A 12,431-nucleotide genomic window follows, 5' to 3' on the forward strand; every position below is an offset into this window, starting at 1 on the left:
ACCCGGTGTTGATTGCCTTTCTGGCACTTATTCACGAGGACACCACCGCAGTCGTACGCTACAGTGATGACGGGAGTCTGTTAGAAGCTTGGCAGGTGAAGCGAGGGGTAAGACAGGGGTGCATTCTTGCTCCCCTGCTTTTCTCGCTTTATATTAATAATCTGGGTGATGCTTTAATTTCGACCAGCAAGGATATCCCCAGAGCCGGCATAAAATTGATCCCCGCATTATTGTATGCGGACGACACGGTTCTGCTGGCAAGAACCGCGAGAGGCCTACAAGCCCTTTTAAATGGATTTAATGATTTTATGGTTTCTTTAGACCTATTAATACATTTTAAAAAATCTCACTCCATGTCAATTGGTTGTGGGGGGGCGAAAAAGGCTAAATTCTACTGTAATGGGCAGGAGCTCACAAAAGTGCAGACCTTCCCATATTTGGGGATCTTCTTTGATGATAGGAGAACCTGGGTCATGCAACGTGCCCAGAAAAAGAATATTCTTGCTAGGGCTACAGGAGCCCTGTTGGGCTTTGCAAAACGTTTGGGTTGTAAACCCTTGCCCGCGGTTATGAAGATATATAGCGCCAAGTGTGTTCCCATGGCCCTATATGGTAGCGAGGTATGGGGTTACAAGGCTTCGACAGAGATCCAATCAGTAGAAAGTGCCTTTTTCCGGAAATTGCTGTCACTCCCCACATCTGCTCCTATTTTTAATATTCATGAAGACCTGGGGGTAGGTTACCTTACTGATCAAATTTCTGTGGCTCCATTATTAGGCTGGTTAAGAGTTTGGGCTCAGCATCCTCCGAACCTAAATCAACTTATTATTCAAGACTGTTTGTCTCTTGATAAAGCCATGTGTATTCCTTGGTTGCGATATATCAAATCTAATTTGGAGTCACTCGGTTACCTTGACCTATTTGATAAACCAAGCGCGATGAGGTAAATAGAAATAAAGGCCTTCAAGACTCAGTTCGTGAGTAGAGCAATGTTGCTGAGGGAAGGAGGGGAAATGGGTAAGCCGACAGTCAGGAGATTTGTCATATTAAGTATAGGCAGAGAGATTCAGCCATACCTGACCTATATAAGCAAACCATTCCATCTGTTTTTGTTAATAAGGTTCAAGCATGGCATGCTTCCCTGGCTTTTAGCTTACCCGAAGGGTTTTTTCAAAGAGGGTACCCTGGGGCCCTGTCCTTGTGACAACACCTCAGAACAAAATACGCTGCATATGGTTTTCTTTTGTAAATTTTACACCTTGCAGCGAAAGAAATTTATCTGCCCTATTTTTAAGAACCGTAATTTTGAGCAAGTGAGGCACGCAATGGTTTATCTGCAAATGTTAGGGTCACCACTGGTATGTTTCGGGGTAGCCAGCTACTTCATAGGGGCCATCAGGTGTAGAAATCGGGTGTAGTTCTTTGGGTACCCCCCTCATTTTTAGTTTTGTTTGATAGTTGGAGAACGTGGATTAATGAATTAGTTTTGGTTTTATGGAGATGCAAAAATTGTAGAATCGTTGGGATGACACACTTTTTATTGTGATTGTTTGCCAACTATATTGTATTATTCATTATTTATGAAACATTGTTAATTGTGTTTATTTTGGTATTGTATTAATGGATTTTTCAGATTACTGTAATTGTAACTATTTGCAGCATGAAATATCGTCGTATGCTTTGATGGTTTTGAAATTTTTAACCGAATAAAGCGATTGTTGACTTGACTTGTATCAATGCTACATTAGAACTGATTATTTAATATAGCCTTAGAGCCTGCTGTACAAGCTCTACTGGGCATTACAGGCACGCTCTAACATTAAAGGCATAAGCCGAAGGAGAGGGCCTTTAGCATGAGAGGTGGCTTTTAATGGCCGGTAGAGCCTGCTATGGAGGGCTCTAAGGCTATTAGAACATTCTGCTCCTAGAGGGAAGAATGTTCTAATTTGTAACAAAGGCCTCACAGAGCCGAGAGGGTTGAAATCCCCTCGGGCTCCGAGAGGCCTTTGTTCACAACTACAACTGCGAACAAACATTGGAATGTTGATGTTCCGGGCTTCTACCAGCCATTAGAAGCCCAGAACACTCCATTGTTTTCAATAGAGCACCCAACATTCCAATGTTCTAATAAAGCATAAAGTGTATATTAAAGTGATTCATGCTTTGTCCTTGTTGAAATATCTTAATAGGCCACAATAAAAACATGATCAAGATAAAAACATGATAATCAAGGAGTTCCCAGAATACTAGTGCTTTGTGCAAATCGAACATAGAACTCACAGTCATTAGTGCAAAACTGGTCAATTACCCGTCCAGTGCAATAAACCTATTACGACTTCTGTCACTTACTCAAAGCGTATTCTTGCTCTATTTACTGTGCCTAAACATTTCGTGTTCAACCAATTGAAGATTCCTCTCTTCACACCAATTTTTTATCACTGGGCTCTCATCACAGATTCTAAAATATCTACAAGAAGAAAGCACACAATATCTGAAAATGTTAACTAGTACAAGTTTGTTTAACAAATATTCAAAGATAATCTATATTCAATAATCTATATTCAATTATAATGGTAGATTCTCCATAGTTCTATAAAATATATAAAATATTGACATGTTTGATGCCTCAAAAAATAAGGATGCCTTTTCCTAGTTACGTTTTGAATGTTTTAATTAGCAGGTTTTACATTATGCAATTTAGCAAAATCCATGCTCAAATTGTTAGGTGATTGCATAGTCATTCTTTTATATGTGTCATGATCACTGAAGGGTTCTATTTGGAGCTCACGGAGGGAGGGGGCTTAAAGGGCAGTGATATGAAGATGGTTTTTGCAGCCTGGTGCTCCTTGAGCCTTGGTGCATGACTGTGGACATGCAAATGGCGTAGCCACCATTTTGGCAATGTTAGCGTCAGTGCTGACTTTGTAAAAGAATGGGTGTCCCTGCCGAAAGCTCTGTTCAGAAACCTGCGGCCGGAGTTCTTAAATGTTGGTGCGCCAAATACCAAGGCTGCATGGTCTTGAACTCATCCCATGCTTCATTAATTCACTAACAGATAGAACCTGCCCCCTTTCACTATTGAGGTGTCTGATTTCTTTCTGTGAAACAGTTTTTCGTCTTTATCTTTCTCCTTCTGTCCCCTGTGTTGGTTTTACCTTTCCTTGCTCTCCGTCATTGTCTGATGAATTAAAATAAGTGCTGGTCCCCAAATATGAGTGCAGGTGGCCACCACCGGTTCAAATTAACCACTAGTTAGAATAAAGAATGAGGATGTGATATTGAGTATTGATGTTTCCTTAGAAAGGCTGAGTTCAATGATAACCATTGCTGCATGTGGAGGTGGTGATATGTTTCATCAGGTTGCTCAAAATGTATGTTCCGCTTTTCAATCAATCAATCAATCTCTAAACTTTATTCGATCTATCGAGATAGACCATAAAAGTACAAGAAGAAAAAAAGTTACAGTACAATGCAAAAAGATGAAGGGGTTACCAGTACATTATAAAAAATGGTTAATAGTTTTACATTTACAATTAAAATCAGCGAGAAGGCAAAAACCTCAGTTGGCCATGCGCTATGCATTTCATTCTACCCAAATTTTTCTTAAAATCATCAAGCTTCACTTAAAACTATGTACAGTAGTTACGACAATAAATGAGACAAAAGTATATATTGTTAAAAACCACATAATGCGCCTTTAACAATTCAGTTCATAAACCCCTCCCCACTAAATTACAAGGATAAAAAGCGGGCTGAGACATAGACCGGGGCAATCATGTAAATAGAGCTCACAAAATGTTCTTTAACCCCTTGGCTGCGGCAGGAATTCTGCCGCAGCGCTGGGGGGGGGTTTGGGGGCACTACGGTGGCGCCGTGCTCATGACGGAACCACTCCATCATGAGTCACGGTTGCGCTGTGCTCATGACGGAGTGGTTCCATCATGACTCCGCCCACGGCGCTAATCGCCCACACAGGCGGGGAATTAGCGCCGCGTGGGCGGAGCGGCCGCCAACGGCCGCAGCATGACGGAACCACTCCGTCATGAGCACACGGCACCCGTGGCTCATGACGGAGTGGTTCCGTCATGAGCAGGGAAGGGGTTAAGGACACGTTCCGCTTTTACCATTCCCACAACAATAAGTGATGAGCTAGGGCAAAAGAGATTTTAGTTACTCTGTGTGGTGAAAAAAATGGTCATTCTTCTAAAGACTACATATCGTATGATCTTAGAAACAATATTTTGGGATATATTTTGAGTTGCAAAACTACTGAACTCTAACGTTGGAATGTTAAGTAGTCCATCACACCTCTCAGACCCCAGCACACCCACCTAGATACACTTTCTGGATGTATGCTTACCTTCAACCCGGTTAAGCATTACACTCTCTTGCAGCTATGTTCAAGCTGCAGGAACACCACATACAGAAATACAAGCATACATGAAACACAAGGAGTGTGCACTATGACTGGTTATATCAACTTCCCACCTGTCAGGTGTTCCGGTGGTTAAAAGGGAAAACTTAACTGTAGATGGCCAACCCTAGCTACTGTCTGCCCCCACTCACAACCAGAGGATACAAATCTGTTATCATAAAAAAGACATCAATGATACATAATCTCCCTTATTTCTATGTTAACATGGACATACAAAATATGAACAAAACTTCCATGACGTAAACAAACCAGTCCCCCACATGTACTTATGCAAGATAAACTACATGTCATATACGAACCAATATAACGAGGTTAGTTAGCTGGAAAACACACTGCTCTACAGCCCTAGGCTTCTGGCCTTCCCCATCACACAAACTCTGAAGAGATGCTAGACCAGGGGCACTTCCAAAGGTGGTAATTGAGGATGACCTCTGCCCTGTCAACAGCGGCAGTCATCTACCACCAGATACTTGGCAATGGAAGCACACTGTACAAAGCATACATGAACACAACACAAATAACATAACATGTATTTGTACAAGCGCACGTTCACCCTAGGCATCATGGCGCTGAATGACAGATGTTTATTGTTACCCAATTCAATGGTGCTCATTCGTGACAGAGACAAATATAATCCACAGGCATTGATGAACTCGCCTTAGGTACCAGAAAACAAGCCTCTGAATATTCACCATCTGCCTTCAATCAACTCTGTCAGTGCTTGCCTGAGTCTCATGTTTGTAAGTGCAGGCTAGGCCAGGGTCTGAACATTGCAATACTGCCTTGGGAGTGCTTCCACCCTAACTCACATTCCTTGGCTGCAGCTTGGCCTTTGAACATTATCATTTGGAGTGAGATCAAATCACAATTCCATGTATCAATAGTCGCAGAACTTTAATCTGTGTTTGAATATTCCTTGTTACAATTCTTCACACGTTTTCTATGCCCCAGGTCATGTGTGACGCTGTTGGGTTGAGGTTTGTGTAGTATCTGGTATAGACACAGTGGTGTAAGAAATACCTCCGATTCTGAGTTTTCACTCAGAAAATGGGACACTTAGGTGGTATTTGGTGCACAAAACAAATTGCCCATGTACCAGAATGTTCTGGGCTTTTACCCAAATACATTTCACTACTTCTTACCTGATTAAATTTACATGGGTATCGCTGCAGGGTATATGGCAATGACTGGAATTCCAATATGTGAGGTAAGAGCAGAGGAGGAACAGGATTTCATGTTTTTTCTATAACCTTCTAGAAAATTAGTCTCTCCTGTTATTTCCAGTCATGAGTGAAAATTTGATTTAGCCAGGTGGAACGCTGGTGTTTATACACTAGAGATTTCTTTCCATAGATTTCTCTATCAACCACTTTTCCTCAACCCAACATGTCAATTTGACTACCACTGCTGCCTACTATTGATAGAAGAGCAATAATGAGTTCCATGGGTCTAGTACTGTGTTATTCTAATCCCAGGTCAAATTCAAATCCTTACAATTCTGGGGATGGTATAATTGTACAAGCATCCGTTAAGGTAAGAGAAGGGAAATACTCACAGTAGCCGGAGACCGGGACAATAACCGCCAGCACCAAATCCAATGACCAGTTTCTCACAAGTTGTCCAAAATCCAATCACTGTAAGAGATGACAAAATAACATCAAGTCACAAAGGACATTAGACATTAGATTTACCAGAAAGATGTGGTCAATTTAAGACAAGAGGTGTATACTGACCCCATTGACTAATTTCAAACTAATACAGATTTTCAGTCCCATTGTCAAACAAAATTGTGCCAGTCAGTGGGAAATGAAAAAAAAGTCAGCAACCTCTGCAACATGTAGTGAAGTGGCAATATGAATTTTGTAATTATTTATTAAGAGGTAGTTTTTTAACGTAAGTGCTGTAACTAGGCACAATCAATCCTACTTGGTTGTTTACAGAGAGATTAACAGCATACAGGTGGGCTGGTGATGGTTGCAAAATGAATAATGAGACATTTATATGCAAAAGATCAAATTACAGATAAAGGCAGCAGAACAAACTGTGTAAAAAACATAAAGGTCCCTACCATGCAAGTAATTCAAAAGGGTTTATGAATGTGCCCACAAATCGGTGGCAAATATTGCACACATGATCTGTTTGCACATCGGAATGTTGAGTAACCTGCTATTTGAGGGTTATTCCTCATTCTTAATTGAAATGGAGTACGGTTTCCCTCTGTTGATTTCAGCACCCTGTGCTAATGAAAATTAGCAAGTTAACACATTTGCACCCTCATTTTGCTGCTCCATTGTGACAATCCAATTGTAGTAGCACATTGTAAAAAGTGAAAAGGGAAGCAACCTAAAGGTCCACCTCAAGCAGCAAAGGCATTTGGGCACCACCAAGGATGCCTATAAAACACAATGGAATCTAAGCAAGACTATCAGCCACAAGTACAGGAAAAGGTTGGTTTGAGTCAGGCATCAGATGAGTGAACACATTTCACCAAGCAAGAAAAAGTTAATGAAGGCCTTATTAAGAGAGCCACCATTTTTTTGAACCGGGATGAGGGTTATTAAATATGTGACTTTTAATGATTGGGCCCTTTAGCATCCAGGACCTTATGACATTTTGCTAATTTGTCTGCATCATAAACTTCAAAGGACATCACAGATAGCAATAAGTGAAAACAAAGTAATCTCTTTAGTTTTACCACATATATTACCTTCACTTCACTGGTGAATCATAGTGGACAATAATTAGAAAATATAAACCAAATAGGTATGTTTGAAACAGTATTCATTTCAAAAAAATTATAAAGAGACATAGGATAAAGAGGAACTTGAAATACAATTGAGAAATGATAACACATCAATCAATCAAGTAATCAATCAAGTGTTTGTAAAGCTCGGCAAATCACCCGTCAGGGTCTGAAAGTGGTTGGAGTTGCTGCTTGTATTGTGGTGATCTGTTCATTTGAACAGCCAGGTCTTGAGTCCTTTCCTGAATTGCTGGAGAAATGGGGTGGTTCTGAGGAGCAAGGGAGGGTCATTCCAAGCTTTGACTGCCAGGTCTGAGCAGGAGCATCCACCACTGTTGCTTCAGTGGGTATGGGAGGTGTCTGCGAGGGAGGTGGATCATAGGTGTCTGGTTGGTTGGGAGAAGGTCAAACATTTAGTGATGTAAGGCTGGTCCTTCATTTTGCAGGGCTTTGTATGCATGGGTCAGTATCTTGAATTGGCATCTCTCCTGGATCGGGAGCCTGTGTAGCTTCCTGAGGTGGAGGTTGAGGCTGATTCTGGCTGCTGAAGTTTTGTATTATCTGTAGTCTCTTTAGGAGGTGTTTAGTGGTTCCTACGTAGAGTGTGTTCCCTTAGTCCAGCCTGCTAGTGTCAAGGGTCTGCGTGATGGTCCTTCTAGTGTTGACTGGTAGCTACCAGAAGATCTTGCAGAACATGGCTAGGGTATGGAAGCAGGCAGATGAAACTATGTTTGCTTGTTTCTTCATTGAAAGCTTGCTCTTCAAGATGATGCTGAGGTTGCGGGTGTGGTCAATTGGGGCGGGGGATGGACCGAGTTCAGCAGGCCACCAAGAGTTGTTCCATGGAGAGGTGTTATTTCCATACATGAGGACTTCCATTTTGTCTGTGTTGAGCTTTAGACAGTTGTCCTTCATTCAGTGGGTGACGTTCTTCATACATCTTTGGAAGTTAACTCTGGTGGTGGAGAGGTCTTCATACAGAGAGATGATGAGCTGGGTGTCTTTGGCATAGGAGATGATGTTGTCTGTGGGATCTGATGGTGCTGTACAAATGTAGGTGAATACGCGCTACAACCAGATTCGAAAGGGTTGCATCCTATTTTTCAATATTAAGTGTGCTCCTGGAGTAACATCTTCCAATCAGTGACGTCTCTTAAACATGCAAATTTCAGCACATCCTCGGAGGGGCGTGTCCCCCTAGGCACAACTTGCATCCCAATGATGGGCTCCTCAGATTATGATAAACCGTATACTCCAAAGGAAGGTTTAGTTCATATTTCTATTTATTTTCATTCTTGTGAAGTACTTTGTTCATTTCCAATATCAATAATTCAATTCATTATGACTGGATTTATAACATTCAATGCATTCTGGGGATTACCCCTTCGTCAGGGAACATTCCTGAAGAACAAAACATATAATACTATGAGAGACTTGACTGTCAATTACATTCATCTGCTTATTGTAATATATACATTGTGCATGTTTTTTAATCAAAGCATAATACTATATGAAATGTAGTTTAATCTAAAAATTGCTAGCGGGTTAAAGAAACAATCAATTAATTTCATTGCATTAAATAGTGTGAAGGTTAATCATGCTTAATACTTAATAAACAAATTTTGATGAGCTAGCATGCTCTAGATTAAAGTAGTGGTTTACCGTGAAATTAAAAGATTTTACGAAAGTAAACAATATCTGACGAGTTTAAACTCCGTGATGAGTCCGTGTCTTTGCGACATGCTAAAGAGACAGAATGTGTCAGCATGTTGATCAGATTGCCCGTAATTCAGAAGGTGAGATTATCGTGCCGGTACTGTTCAAAAAGCGAACATGAACTATTGCGAGGACCCGGTAAGTTGTGTGTATAAACTCCGAGTGCTAGAATAAAAGATAACGTATAGCAAAAATGAATAATAGGCACTTACGGTCCAGTCATATGCTCTAGTCTTGTTATCAACGGCTCGGATCAGTCCTGGGTGGTGTGTAACTAACAACCGTCAGTCCGTGTATAAAGCATGCTGGGTTAATAATCGATAACGGACTCTGTTCATTGAAACTTGGTGGCCATCTTTGAGTAGCGTGTATAGAATATATCTATTTGTCTAAAATGTCATTAAAGAACTGAAATGTACTATGAATAGTAGCAATCTGACTAATAGTGTTTTGTATGAGAGTATGCATACGTATTCGTAATTATTATTGGTTATTATAGGTAACGACCGGTATGGGACTGCAGTTTGCTAAAGTGTGGCAGCCATCTTAAAATAGTCTAGCATGAGACTAAGTGCTCCCGCTATGTGACGATCAAGATGATATGCATGATACTCCGTATATATGCCAGGACATATATATTAGATTAGGTGAAAAAATTAAGTGAGCATCAGTCAATATGATGTTATAATGTAAATGTGAGTGTGAAAAATTAATAAAACAGCGCAAATGCATGTATGTATCACACACATTTTTCTCTCACCTACGATGTTGTGGTGCTTAATTAACTCATCATTAAACTCATTAGTGTATCATTCTGTTGATGTATAACAAAAAGAAAAGATATGCAACAGTTCTAAGTAACAAGAATATTCAATGCGATCATTCATCCCATGAGTTTTCAAACTGTCCTGTGATTTTATCCAATGGTTCTCTCTTTGAAGGAGGTACTTCCTTTTTAGCAACCACTTCTAGGAGTAAGAATTTAAGTTGACTGACGTTGTGTTGGTGTTCAAAAAAATGATTAGCCACAACCGATTTCATGTTGTTCGTGCGGATATTTGACTTATGTTCATTGATGCTAATTTTGACTTTTCGTTCTCTTTTTCCCACATACACTTCTCCGCATGGACATTTTAGTAGATAAATACAGCTCTTAGTGTCACATGTGGCTGTGACCTTTAGTTTAATATTATATTCTTTTCTAGGGTGTATCATGGCTGTACCTGGTATTACATTATGGCAGTTATTTCAATTATGACAGGCTATAGCACCTTTATTGGTTGTATTTTCTTCCTCGTATGTTTTTGAATATTTGAGCATTTCTCCCATATTTTTATTTCTGGTATATGCAAAAATCGGAGGTCCTGTAAATAAATTCTTGAAATCTTCTTCTAAGGATAGTATTCACCAGTGCCAATTTATGATGTGTTTGAATCTTTTACTTGCGGTTGAGTATTTGGATACCATTACCATGCGATTGCTGGTTTTATTTGGTGATTTTTGTAGGAGTTCTGTCCTACTTCTTAATTGGCTTTGTCGTTTAGCATTATCCAATATAGGTCTGGGAAAACCTCTATCCATGAAGCGGACTGTCATTTCTTCCATTCTTTGGGCAACTACTAATGGGTTGGATACTATTCGTCTTATTCTAAGCATTTGTGAATATGGTAGATGTCGTTTAAGTGTATCTTGATGAAAACTTCCATAGTGAAGTGTATTGTTTCTATCTGTTGGTTTTCTGAAAGTGTCAGTCTCTAGTTTGTTCTTGGCTATGGTTATTGCCACATCCAAAAATATGATTCTTTCTTCTTGTATTTCATGAGTGAATAGGATTCTTTCATTGATATCATTGAGTTTGTTTAAGGCGTCTATAAGAGTTGATTTTGAGTCATTCCATATGACAAAAATATTGTCAATGTAGCGGAGAAACAATTTACAGTTGTCTGTCCATGGATGTTTTGTTAAGATGTTGTCTTGTTCAAATTTACCCATGAATATATTTGCATACGCCGGTGCGGTGCAGAAGTTCCTGTAGTTTGAAGAAATTATCGGTCTTTCCATCTAAAGTTACTGTGTAAGAGGGTGAATTGTAGCAACTCCATCAAGAATGTTTGCATGTCATGTTCTATGGCTTCAATTCCTAAGTTATGTGGTATTGAGGTGTATAAATATTTCACATCTATTGTACAAAGTAAAACAGACTCATTGTCAGCGATGATAACTTGTAATTTGTTTAAAAAATCGGTGGTGTATCGTACAAAGGTTTGCATTTTTGTGACGCTAGGTTGTAAATAGCGGTCAATGAATTGTCCTATTGGTTCATATATACTGCCTTTGGTTGATACAATTGGTCTAAACAGAGGATGTAACAGATCTTTATGTATTTTAGGTGTCATGTAGAATGTTGGGCTCTTCGGGTGTCCTTGTATTACATTTTTTTTCGTTTTTATAATTGATCACTCCATTCTCATGTGCTAAATTGATCATATTTTTTAGTAGTGCGGAAAAAGCTTCAGTGGGATTAGCATCCAATTCGATATAGGTGGTTCCATCTGAAACATGTTTATTAAGTTCTTATTCATAATGTGTTGAGTTAAGAATCACTAAGGCACCTCCTTTGTCTGCTTTCTGACAAACTAAATTGGGATTCTTAGCTATATTTTTAATGACGCCGAGCTCTGATGGTGCTGGCCAGGGGGCCATGTATGTGTTGGAGAGGATGGTGACTGAGGGGCGATCCTTGGAGGATGCCACAGATGATCTTCTTGGGTTCCAAGGTGAACGGTGGGAGACTGATTCTCTGGGTTCTTCCTGTGAGGTATGAGCCGCTCCATTTGAGGGTGTCTGCTTGAATTCCGATGGGGTGGAGTCTGCTGATCAGGATGTGATGGGAGACGGTGTCAAAGGCAGCTGCAGTCCAGGAGAGCCCTGATGTCATCGGTGGCTGCGATAAGGACTGTCTTGGTGCTGTGGTTGGCTCGGAATCTGGATTGAGAGGGATCCAGGAGGTTGTTGCTTTCCAGGTGTTCGGTGACTTGCTGGTTGATTGCCTTCTTGAGAACCTTTTCTGGGAAAGAGAGCAGGGAGATGGACTGGTAGTTCTTTGGATCTTCTGGGTCGGTGGATGGTATCGTCAGGAGGGGCCTCACTTCAGCATGTTTCCAGTCCTTAGGGAAGGAGGTCCAGGTGATGGAGGTGTTCAAGAATTTCTTGAGCTCATCGCCAATAGTCTTACTCCTGAGGTTAAAGACTTTGTGGGGACAGGGGTCTGTGGGTTTGCTTGAGTGCAATGAGTTCATGATAGAGATTGTAACTTGAGATGTGAAAGGGTCCCAGGGGGAGATCAGGTTTTCAGGGTTTGTGTTCGTAGGTGTGAGCAGTCTGATGCGGTCAGCGGCGGTGGGTTGGGGTTTGAAGTTTTCATCGATGGCAGAGATCTTTTTGTGGAAGAAGTCAGCTAAGGTATCACACAGTTCTTGGGACAGGGTGATGCTGTTCTTGGTGGTTGCGGGTTTGGAGAACTCCTTCAGGGTGGCA

General features: G+C 40.6%; 1 long non-coding RNA gene across 1 annotated transcript in view; it reads right to left on the bottom strand.

The window, feature by feature from the left end:
- Nucleotides 1-5,995: 5,995 nt before the first annotated feature.
- LOC146789917 (uncharacterized) overlaps nucleotides 5,996-12,431 on the bottom strand; it is a 744,499-nt gene continuing 738,063 nt past the window's right edge. The window contains exon 3 of the long non-coding RNA XR_014969877.1: nucleotides 5,996-6,069. This is a non-coding gene — a long non-coding RNA (uncharacterized LOC146789917). The remainder of the gene's footprint in view (nucleotides 6,070-12,431) is intronic.

The sequence above is a fragment of the Triturus cristatus genome, chromosome 10 (assembly GCF_964204655.1).
Source record: "Triturus cristatus chromosome 10, aTriCri1.1, whole genome shotgun sequence".
In the NCBI taxonomy this organism is placed as follows: domain Eukaryota; kingdom Metazoa; phylum Chordata; class Amphibia; order Caudata; family Salamandridae; genus Triturus; species Triturus cristatus.